This window comes from Pseudophryne corroboree, chromosome 4 (assembly GCF_028390025.1).
Source record: "Pseudophryne corroboree isolate aPseCor3 chromosome 4, aPseCor3.hap2, whole genome shotgun sequence".
NCBI classification, from domain to species: Eukaryota; Metazoa; Chordata; class Amphibia; order Anura; family Myobatrachidae; genus Pseudophryne; species Pseudophryne corroboree.
In genome coordinates, this window is record NC_086447.1 from 877,383,033 (window position 1) to 877,395,130 (window position 12,098).

Below are 12,098 nucleotides of genomic sequence, written 5' to 3' on the forward strand. Positions count from 1 at the left end.
GCTACGCTATAAATGTGTAGGATCCCAGTGCCTTGGCTGGGATCACATGATGCATCGTATGCAAAAGGACCAACTATGATGTATGTGATCCTGCTGCCGGAGAGCTCAAGGGAATCCTATGCGACTACTCCCCTCGGAGAAGTGATATAAGTGTATGGGGACCTTAAGGGCTAAAACACACTACCCGGCTTTTGCCGGCCGGGAAAAAGCCGGACGGCTTTTTCCCGTGCCGGCATTGTAGTTAACAGTGTGAGGGCTAGGGTCCCTTCACACTGCACGGCCCCGGCCCGGCTGCCGGGTTGCAGCCGGGTCTCACCACTGGAAGGTCCGGCGGCCGGGCGGCCGCCGGGCCGTCTTTGCAGCCAGTGAACAGTGTGTGTGAAGGGGAGCTTTCACACAACGTTTTTTTCTGAAGCCGTGTCTGGTGCTGCACATGCGCACAGCATCACACACGGCTCAAAGCCGTCCTGTGTGAGCGACTCTGCCGGTTTCTCCCGGATGGCAAAAAGCCGGACAAAGTTTGTCCGGCTTTTTGCCATCCGGGAGAAACCGGCCAGTGTGTTACAGCCCTTAGGGATGGGGATCCAATTACCGGAGATGATTTTGTAGTTGCTAGTAAGTGTGGTTGTATGCCGCACATACAGTATATCCAACTAGCTGATTTTTATCACCGCAAAATAGGGCTACAAGTAAAAATGTGCGAATCTGGCACTATAAGGGGAAGCGAGTTTGGGTGCCGTAGCCGGCATTTACACGCAGCTGCAATGGCCACTTGTACCCTTCATGGGGAAAAGGATTGCCCTCTAAGTGTGCATGTGGGAATTATAAATGGACATCGGAAGCCCAGCATTGGGTCCGATTCAGACCTGATCGCTAGGCTGCGTTTTCTCACAGCCTGCAATCAGATCTGAACTGCGCATGCTTATACACCGCAATGCGCAGACGTGACAGACCGCAGCATCGGGGATTGCCGGCCAGCGACGGGATGGTGCAAAATTTCCGAACGCACAGGCGATCGGAAGGAGATTGACAGGAAGAGGGCGTTTGTGGGTGTCAACTGACCGTTTTCTGGGAGTGTTTGGCAAAACGCAGGCGTGTCCAAGCGTTTGCAGGGTGGGTTCCTGAAGTCAATTCCGGTCCCGGACAGGCTGATGTGATCACACCGGCTAAATAAGTCCTGGACTGCGCAGAGACTGCACAAGATCTGTTTGTACAGCTCTGCTACACATGCATTCACACACATGCACAGCTGAAATACACTCCCCCCGTAGGCGGCGACTTTCCGATCACAGGGCTTCAAAAATCGCTGCCCAGCGATCAGGTCTGAATTACCCCCTAGGTATGACTATTAGTGAGTTAACTATTGATGGTATCATTGGTGGTTAACTTTGATGGTATAAAAACCATCTGCAAGGGAATCATCGATGGTTTCACCCGCCAGTGGGTATCCCCCTGCTTTCTCTGACGTCCTAGTGGATGCTGGGAACTCCGTAAGGACCATGGGGAATAGACGGGCTCCGCAGGAGACTGGGCACTCTAAAAGAAAGATTAGGTACTATCTGGTGTGCACTGGCTCCTCCCTCTATGCCCCTCCTCCAGACCTCAGTTAGAATCTGTGCCCGGCCAGAGCTGGATGCACCTAGTGGGCTCTCCTGAGCTTGCTAGAAAGAAAGTATTTGTTAGGTTTTTTATTTTCAGTGAGATCTGCTGGCAACAGACTCACTGCTACGTGGGACTGAGGGGAGAGAAGCAAACCTACCTGCGTGCAGCTAGCTTGTGCTTCTTAGGCTACTGGACACCATTAGCTCCAGGGTAGATGCTAGAATCAAGTGGGCTAAGGGACCTTTTCCGTAAGGGGGAGGAGTTACGACGCAAGGGGGAGGAGTTATGATGCAAGGGGGAGGAGCTAGGCCAGCGGGATAGTTCCTCTACTATCCACGCCACCAACTATTACCTTTAGTAATTAGGTGGTGAGCGGAGCGAGCCACCGTGCCCGAAGCGTGGCGAGCGAAGCGAGCCCGCGAGGGTACTTTTCGGGTACCCTGTTCGCCCGTAGCTCCTCCCCCTGGTGACGTAGCACCTCCCCTCAATACGTCACAAGGTCCCTTCAGCCCCTCCGATATAGAACCAACCTTAGCTCCAGAGGGTTCGAACACAGGGCCTGACCTCGATCGTCCGTTCCCGGAGCCGCGCCGCCGTCCCCCTTGCAGAGCCAGGAGACAGAAGAAGGAGATAAAATTGGCGGCAGAAGACTCCGGTCTTCATTAAGGTAGCGCACAGCACTGCAGCTGTGCGCCATTGCTCCCACTGCACACCACACACTCCGGTCACTGTAGGGTGCAGGGCACTGGGGGGGGGGGCGCCCTGGGCAGTAATAAGTATACCTTTTGGCAATATATACACATAATACAGTCTGGAAAACTGTATATGTGTAAAACCCCTGCCATTTTTAGTCAGAAACAGGACAGAAGCCCGCACACCAGCGCCATTTTCTCTTCACAGCTCCGCTGGAAAGAAGCTCCCCAGGCTCTCCCCGGCAGTATCCTGGTACACAAAGGGTGAAAAGAGAGGGGGGGGGGCACATAAATTTAGGCGCAAAAATTTGTATATACAACAGCTACTGGGTAAACACTGAGTTGTAGTGTAATCCCTGGGTTATATAGCGCTGGGGTGTGTGCTGGCATGCATACTCTCTGTCTCTCCAAAGCGCCTTGTGGGGGAACTGTCCTCAAGTAGAGCATCCCCTGTGTGTGTGGTGTGTCGGTACGCGTGTGTCGACATGTCTGAGGTAAAAGGCTCCTCTAAGGAGGTGATAGAGCGGATGTGTGTGTGAGAGGGTGTCTCCGTCGACAACGCCGACACCTGTTTGGATATGTGTAAGTGCTAAGGTGAATTTATTGCACAAAAGGTTAGGGAACAGACAGGAAATCTACCCATGTCTGTCCCTATGTCACAGAGACCTTCAGAGTCTCTCAATGCTCACTATCCATAATAACAAACACTGGTATCGACATGGAGTTTAACTCCACTGTCGACTACGATAATGCAAAGTTACAGCCAAGATGGCTATAAGGTATTCAATATATGATTATTGAAATAATAGATGATTTGCATATCACTGATGACTCATCTGTCCCTGACACGAGAGTACACATGTTTAAGGGGACGAATGCTGAGGTAAATTTCTCTCCTCTCATGAGGAAAAAGAGCGTGAATCTCCAGACAAGAGACGGCAGCTTCCCACAAGAGAATTCTCAGGCTGTATCCTTTCCCCCCTAGGGCCAGGATATGTTGAGAATCTTCCCCTGGGGTGTCCTGTTTGCACAGATGGTAGCACTTGCTATTCTCAGGGATCCTGCAGATAGCGTGCACATTCTAGTATACTACCCAGACCGGCAATTGTGTCGGCATGGGTTTATAGCGATGTGGCAGCGTGGACAGGTACCTTATCAGCAGAGATGAGACCCTAGTATGCAATATAAATATATTAAAGATGCTGTCTTAAGTGATAGATATATAGTTATAAAGCATGCCCAAAGAGACATGAGTATACTGGGTCCTAGAGTCAAAGCTATGTCGATCTCTGCTTGACGTGTCCTGTAGAATATGCATTGGACAGATGATGCCGACTTAAGAGGTATATGGAAGGCTGAGGATTGTGTGGAGAAGGGTTCTCGGGCCTGGTCTCCACAGCTATAGCTGGTAATTCTGCTAGTTTGCCTTATATTCCTGCACAGCCTAAGAAAGCACGACATTATTAAATGCAGCCTTTCGTATAAAGAAACAAGAAAGTCTGAGGGGCGTCCTTTCTTGTCAGAGCCGGGCAGCTAGTTCCCAGGAACAGAAGTCCTCCCCGGCCCCTACAAAAATCCACCAATGTCGCTGGGGCTCCACAGGCGGAGCTAGGCCCGGTGGGGACACGCCTTCGTAAGTTCAGCCACAAGTGGGTTCACTCCCTGTTCGATCCCTGGGCAATAGATATTGTGTCTCAGGGATACAAGCTGGACTGTGAGAAGATGCCCCCTCACCGACGGCCCTGCGGGCTTCCCCCCAAGAGAGGGAGCCAGTGTTATCTGCAATTCACAAATTGTATCTTTAACAAGTGGTGGTCAAGGGTCCCCTCCTTCAACAAGAGGGTGTTATTATTAGACCATGTTGTAATCCCGAAACCAGACGGTTCGGTCAGACCCATATTGAATTAAAAATCCCTGAACATATACCTGAGAAGGTTCAAGTTCAAGATGGAATCGCTAAGAGCGGTCAGTGCAAGCCTAAAAAGGGGGAGACTTTATTGTGAATCGGGACATAAGGGATGCATACCTTCAGGTCCCCATTTATCCACCTCATTAGGCGCACCTCAGAATTGCGGTACGGGATTGTCATTACCAATTTCAGATGTTGCCGTTTGGTCTCTCCACGGCCCCGAGAATATTCACCATGGTAATGGCGGATATGATTGTGCTCCTGCGGAAGCAAGGTGTCACTATTATCACGTACTTGGACGATCTCCTCATAAAAGCGAGATCAAGAGAGCAGTTGCTGAACAGCGTATCACTTTCTCTGGAAGTGTAACGGCAACACGGCTGGATTCTATATATTCCAAAGTCGCAGTTGTTTCCTACAGCTCATCTGCCTCTCCTAGGCACGATCCTAGACACAGACCAGAAAAGGGTTATCTCCCGATAGAGAGAGCTCAGGAGCTCATGACACTGGTCAGGAATCTATTAAAACCAAAACAGGTGTCAGTGCATCACTGCACTCGAGTCCTGGGAAGGATGGTGACATCATACGAGGCCATCCCCTTAGGCAGGTTCCATGCGAGGACCTTCCAATGGGACTTACTGGACAAGTGGTCCGAATCACCTCTTCAGAGGCATCGGTTAATCACCCTATCCCCCAGGGCCAGGGTGTCTCTCCTGTGGTGGCTGCAGAGCTCACCTTCTCGAGGGCCGCAGATTCGGCATTCAGGACTGGATCCTGGTGACCACGGATGCAAGCCTCCAAGGGTGGGGGGCAGTTACACAGGGAAGAAATTTCCAAGGTCTGTGGTCAAGTCAACTGACTTGCCTTCACATCAATATCCTGGAACTAAGGGCCATATACAACGCCCTAAGTCAAGCGGAGATCCTGCTTCGCGACCAACCGGTTCTGATCCAGTCAGACCGCAGGGGTTCATGTAAACCGCCAAGGCGGCACAAGGAGCAGGGTGGCGAGGGTAGAAGCCACCAGAATTCTTCGCTGGGCGGAGAATCAAGTAAGCGCACTGTCAGCAGTGTTCGTTCCGGGAGTGGACATCTGGGAAGCAGACTTCCTCAGCAGGCACGACCTCCACCCGGGAAAGTGGGGACTTCATCAGGAAGTCTTCACGCAGTTTGCAAATTGATGGGAACTGCCTAAGGTGGACTAGATGGCGTCCCACCTCAATAAAAAGCTAAAAAGGTTTTACGCCGGGTCAAGGAACACTCAGGTGATAGCTGTGGTCGCACTAGTAACACCGTGGGTGTTCCAGTCGGTCTCTGTATTCCCTCCTCTTCCTCTCATACCCAAGGGCTGAGAATGGTAATAAAAGGAGGAGTGAAAACAATATTCTTTGCTCCGAATTGGCCACGAAAGGACTCGGTACCCGGAGCTGCAGGAAATGCTCTCAGAGGACTCAGGGCTTCTGCCTCTCAGACAGGACATGTTGCGACAGGGGCCCTGTCTGTTCCAAAATTTACAGCGGCTGCAATTGACGGCATGGCGGTTGAACGCCGGATCCTAGCGGAAAAGGGCATTCCGGATGCAGTTATTCCTATGCTGATAAAGGCTAGGAAAGACGTGACAGCAAGACTTTTTCACTGTATATGGCGAAAATAGGTTGCTTGGTGTGAGGCCGGGAAGGCCCTACAGAGGAATTCCAGCGGGGTCGATTCCTGCACTTTCTACAGTCAGGAGTGACTATGGGCCTAAAATTAGGATACATAAAGGTCAAGATTTCGGCCCTATACATTTTCTCTAAAAATGAACTGGCTTCACTGCCTGAAGTTCAGACGTTGTTCCGGGGGTGCTGCATATTCAGCCTCCTTTTGTGCCACCGGTGGCACCTTGGGATCTTAACGTTGTGTTGGATTTCCTGAAATCCCACTGGTTTGAGCCACTTAAGACCATGGAGCTAAAATATCTCACGTGTAAAGTGGTCATGCTATTGGCCTTAGCTTCGGCTAGGCGTGTGTCCGTATTGGCGGTTTTGTCATGTAAAAACCCTTATCTGATCTTCCATATGGACAGGGCAGAATTGAGGACTCGTCCCCAATTTCTTCCAAGGGTGGTATCATCGTTTCATTTGAACCAGCCTATTGTGGTGCCTGCGGCTACTAGGGACTTGGAGGATTCCAAGTTGCTGGACGTAGTCCGGGCTTTGAAAATTTATGTTTCCAGAAAGGCGGGAGTCAGAAAGTCTGATTCGCTGTTTATTCTGTATACAGCCAACAAGGTTGGCGCTCCTGCTTCGAAGCAGACTATTGTTCGCTGGATCTATAGCACGATTCAGCTGGTTCACTCTGCGGCTGGATTGCCGCATCCAAAATGGTGAAAGCCCATTCCACAAGGAAGGTGGGCTCTTCTTGGGCGGCTGCCCGAGGGGTCTCGGCTTTACAGCTTTGCCGAGCTGCTACTTGGTCGGGGTCAAACAAGTTTGCTAAGTTCTACAAGTTTGATACCCTGGCTGAGGAGGACCTTGAGTTTGCTCATGCAGTGCTGCAGAGTCATCCGCACTCTCCCGCCCGTTTGGGAGCTTTGGTATAATCCCCATGGTCCTTACGGAGTTCCCAGCATCCACTAGGACGTCAGAGAAAATAAGAATTTACTCACCGGTAATTCTATTTCTCGTAGTCCGTAGTGGATGCTGGGCGCCCGTCCCAAGTGCGGACTCTCTGCAATACATGTATATAGTTATTGCTTAACTAAAGGGTTATTGTTATGAGCCATCTGTTACTGAGGCTCAGTTGTTGTTCATACTGTTAACTGGGTATGGTTATCACAAGTTGTACGGTGTGATTGGTGTGGCTGGTATGAGTCTTACCCTGGATTCCAAATCCTTTCCTTGTTGTGTCAGCTCTTCCGTGCACAGTTTCCTTAACTGAGGTCTGGAGGAGGGGCATAGAGGGAGGAGCCAGTGCACACCAGATAGTACCTAATCTTTCTTTTAGAGTGCCCAGTCTCCTGCGGAGCCCGTCTATTCCCCATGGTCCTTACGGAGTTCCCAGCATCCACTACGGACCACGAGAAATAGAATTACCGGTGAGTAAATTCTTATTTTACTATTCACTGGCCTGCGGACCAATCAGGCCCACAGGATGTGACTTTTAGGGTGCATCAGGGGGTGGAACTAGGTTCTGGGTCCCACACCTTGTGAAAAAAAAACCCAGGTGGTTCTGTTCTATCGATAGTGGGAAACCTTCAGGTTTTCCCCCATCGATGGCAAAGTATTCACTCAACTTCGGGCATAGACCGCACCCCTATCCAGCATTGAATGGTTGCTGGGCTTCCGACATCAAATTAAATGTTGCCATTGCATCAAAAACATTCAATGGTGTAACCACTGATAATTATACTGTGCACAGAAGCATCTGAATACAGTAAAGAAAAAATACTTTTTTTGGGGACACCCAAGCTAGACTATATAATACGCTTGTGCGAAGAGTAACTTAAAACATAGCCTTTATTTGGTGTATAGTAAAAATAAACAACCTTTGTGTAATAATAAAACAAGGACCTCAAAATATCCAGTTGTGATCCTTGATGATTATTCCATAATCCACAGATAATCAGTGGTAAAGAGAACCTGTCACAGTATTATTCACAGTGACTATATAAATCATTGGTTCAATAATACCATGGTTGAAAATTATAGTTGCGGTGACCCATGTCACATATATGTTGTAATTAAATGGAAAACAATGCATATAAATTCAGTTAATATAAGAAGGTTCAGCGTCCTTCCGTTCTCAAAATGGAGTAAATTTACAGCAAAGTGGCACAAACATTAATCATAGAATCTCATGTTCTCCATAAACAAACGGCAGGTCTTTGAAATTTGTCTGCTAACTCACATAGGGTCTAATTCAGAACTGATCTCTGCTGTGCGTTTTCGCACAGCAGCGATCAGGTCTGAACTGCGCTGGCGCATGCCAGACAGTCGACGGCTATCTTAGCCTTGCGATCGCTGGGCAGGAGGGGCCGGTCCTGGCAACGCAGGTGTGCCTAGACCATTGGGGGGGCACGGCTGCTGCGTGGTGTCACACGCAGCCGCTGCAACCCAGCCAGCGTCGAGTAGCTCCCTGCCAGCGCACAGGAGCTGCGCTGGTAGGGAGCTACTCTTCCAGTACAAAAGCATCGCCGCTGTGGGGGAGGGGGTGTCGGGCCTGTGCTGGGCGTCCCCCCCGCACGTCTGAAGACTGTTCGTAGATGTGCTAAATGAAGCACACCTACGATCAGGTCTGAATTAGGCCCAAAGAGCCTAATTCAGACCTGATCGCAGCAGCAAATTTGTTAACAAATGTGCAAAACCATGTGCACTGAAGGGGGGCAGATATAACATGTGCACAGAGAGTTAGATTTGGGTGGGGTGTGTTGTTCAAACTGAAATCTAAATTGTAGTGTAAAAATAAAGCAGCCAGTATTTACCCTGCCCAGAAACAATATAACCCACCCAAATCTAACTCTTTCTGCACATGCTATATCTGCCCCCGCTGCAGTGCACATTGGGGGACATTCGCTCGCTATCTGGGGAGTTGTTCGCTCGCTGTCTGCTTTTAGCAGCATTGCACACGCTAGGCCGCCGCCCCTTGGGAGTATATCTTAGTTTAGCAGAATAGCGAACGATAGAGTAGCAGAACTGCTACTAAATAATTCTTAGCAGTTTCTGAGTAGCTCCAGACCTACTCACAGATTGTGATCAGCTCAGTCCGTTTAGTTCCTGGTTTGACGTCACAAACACGCCCTGCGTTCTGCCAGCCACTCCCCCGTTTCTCCAGACACTCCCCCGTTTTTCCCTGACACTCCTGCGTTTTTTAGCACACTCCCGGAAAACGCTCAGTTACCTCCCAGAAACGCCCCTTTCCTGTCAATCATTTACCGATCAGCAGAGCGACTGAAAAGCGCCGCAGAATCCACAGCAAATCTGCTAAGTTTTTCGTTAAATAACTAAGCGCATGCACCCTGCGTGCCTTGCGCATGCGCAGTTTGCAACAAATCGCAGCATAGCGAAAATCGGCAACGAGCGAACAACTCGGAATGACCCCCCATGGGCCCTCATTCCGAATTGATCGCTTGCTACCAGTTTTTAGCCGTGCAAACGCATACAGTTGTCGCCGCCCACTGGGGAGTGTATTTTCGCTTTGCAGGAGTGTGAACGCCTGTGCAGCCGAGCGCTTGCAAACACATTTTGTGCAAAACAAGACCAGCCCTGTACTTACTTATCCTGTGCGATGATTGCTGCGACGAGTGACACGGTAATGACGTCAGATACCCGCCCGGCCACGCCTGCGTTTTTCCAAACATTCCCAGAAAACGGTCAGTTGCCACCCAGAAACTCCCACTTCCTGTAAATCTCCTTGCGTTCGGCTGTGCGATTGGTATCGTCGCTAGAACCAGTGCAAAACCACAAAGGACTTCGTACCAGTACGACGCGTTTGCGCATTTCAGTGCATACGCATGCGCAGATTACCTGCTTTTCTCTAACGTCCTAAGTGGATGCTGGGAACTCCGTAAGGACCATGGGGAATAGCGGCTCCGCAGGAGACTGGGCACAACTAAAGAAAGCTTTAGGACTACCTGGTGTGCACTGGCTCCTCCCTCTATGACCCTCCTCCAGACCTCAGTTAGAATTTTGTGCCCGGCCGAGCTGGATGCACACTAGGGGCTCTCCTGAGCTCTTAGAAAGAAAGTAATATTTAGGTTTTTTATTTTCAGTGAGATCTGCTGGCAACAGACTCACTGCTACGAGGGACCTAGGGGAGAGAAGCGAACCTACCTGCTTGCAGCTAGCTTGGGCTTCTAGGCTACTGGACACCATTAGCTCCAGAGGGATCGAACACAGGCCCAGCCTCGGTCGTCCAGTCCCGGAGCCGCGCCGCCGTCCCCCTAGCAGAGCCAGAAGCAAGAAGACGTTCCTGGAAATCGGCGGCAGAAGACTTCGGTCTTCATTAAGGTAGCGCACAGCACTGCAGCTGTGCGCCATTGCTCCCCAGGCACACCACATACTCCGGTCACTGATGGGTGCAGGGCGCTGGGGGGGGGCGCCCTGGGCTGCAATATAAGTACCTTACTTGGCAAATTAACACATAATATAGCCTTTAAGACTATATATGTGTAAAATCCCCTGCCATAACTGTATAAAAAAAGCGGGAGAAGCCCGCCGAAAAAAGGGGCGGGGCTATCTCCCTCAGCACACTGGCGCCATTTTCTCTAACGTCCTAAGTGGATGCTGGGGACTCCGTAAGGACCATGGGGAATAGCGGCTCCGCAGGAGACTGGGCACATCTAAAGAAAGCTTTAGGACTATCTGGTGTGCACTGGCTCCTCCCCCTATGACCCTCCTCCAAGCCTCAGTTAGATCTCTGTGCCCGAACGAGAAGGGTGCACACTAGGGGCTCTCCTGAGCTTCTTAGTGAAAGTTTTAGTTTAGGTTTTTTATTTTCAGTGAGACCTGCTGGCAACAGGCTCACTGCATCGAGGGACTAAGGGGAGAAGAAGCGAACTCACCTGCGTGCAGAGTGGATTGGGCTTCTTAGGCTACTGGACATTAGCTCCAGAGGGACGATCACAGGCCCAGCTTGGATGGGTCCCAGAGCCGCGCCGCCGGCCCCCTTACAGAGCCAGAAGGCAGAAGAGGTCCGGAAAATCGGCGGCAGAAGACGTCCTGTCTTCAACAAGGTAGCGCACAGCACTGCAGCTGTGCGCCATTGCTCTCAGCACACTTCACACTTCGGTCACTGAGGGTGCAGGGCGCTGGGGGGGGGCGCCCTGAGACGCAATAAAAACACCTTGGCTGGCGAAAATACATCACATATAGCCCCCAGGGCTATATGGATGAATTTTAACCCCTGCCAGAATCCATAAAAAAACAGGAGAAAAGTCAGCGAAAAAGGGGCGGAGCCTATCTCCTCAGCACACTGGCGCCATTTTCCCTCACAGCTCCGTTGGAGGGAAGCTCCCCTGGCTCTCCCCTGCAGTCACTACACTACAGAAAGGGTTAAAAAAGAGAGGGGCACTAATTAGGCGCAGTATTAACTATACAGCAGCTATAAGGGGAAAAACACTTATATAAGGTTATCCCTGTATATATATAGCGCTCTGGTGTGTGCTGGCAAACTCTCCCTCTGTCTCCCCAAAGGGCTAGTGGGGTCCTGTCCTCTATCAGAGCATTCCCTGTGTGTGTGCTGTATGTCGGTACTTTTGTGTCGACATGTATGAGGAGAAAAATGATGTGGAGACGGAGCAGATTGCCTGTAATAGTGATGTCACCCCCTAGGGGGTCGACACCTGAGTGGATGAACTGTTGGAAGGAATTACGTGACAGTGTCAGCTCTGTATAAAAGACAGTGGTTGACATGAGACAGCCGGCTACTCAGCTTGTGCCTGTCCAGACGTCTCATAGGCCGTCAGGGGCTCTAAAGCGCCCGTTACCTCAGATGGCAGATATAGACGCCGACACGGATACTGACTCCAGTGTCGACGGTGAAGAGACGAATGTGACTTCCAGTAGGGCCACACGTTACATGATTGAGGCAATGAAAAATGTTTTACACATTTCTGATAATACGAGTACCACCAAAAAAGGGGTATTATGTTCGGTGAGGAAAAACTACCTGTAGTTTTCCTGAATCTGAGAAATTAAATGAGGTGTGTGATGATGCGTGGGTTTCCCCCGATAACAACTGATAATTTCTAAAATGTTATTGGCATTATATCCTTTCCCGCCAGAGGTTAGGGTGCGTTGGGAAACACCCCCTAGGGTGGATAAAGCGCTCACACGCTTGTAAGGGCTCTACCTTCGCCTGAGATGGCCGCCCTTAAGGATCCTGCTGATAGAAAGGTATTTACACACATACTGGTGT

General features: G+C 50.4%; 1 protein-coding gene across 3 annotated transcripts in view; it reads left to right on the top strand.

Annotated features, from left to right (window-relative positions):
* Positions 1-12,098, top strand: part of SAYSD1 (SAYSVFN motif domain containing 1) — a 102,614-nt gene that overhangs the window by 1,346 nt on the left and 89,170 nt on the right. The gene's annotated exons all lie outside the window — the stretch shown is intronic.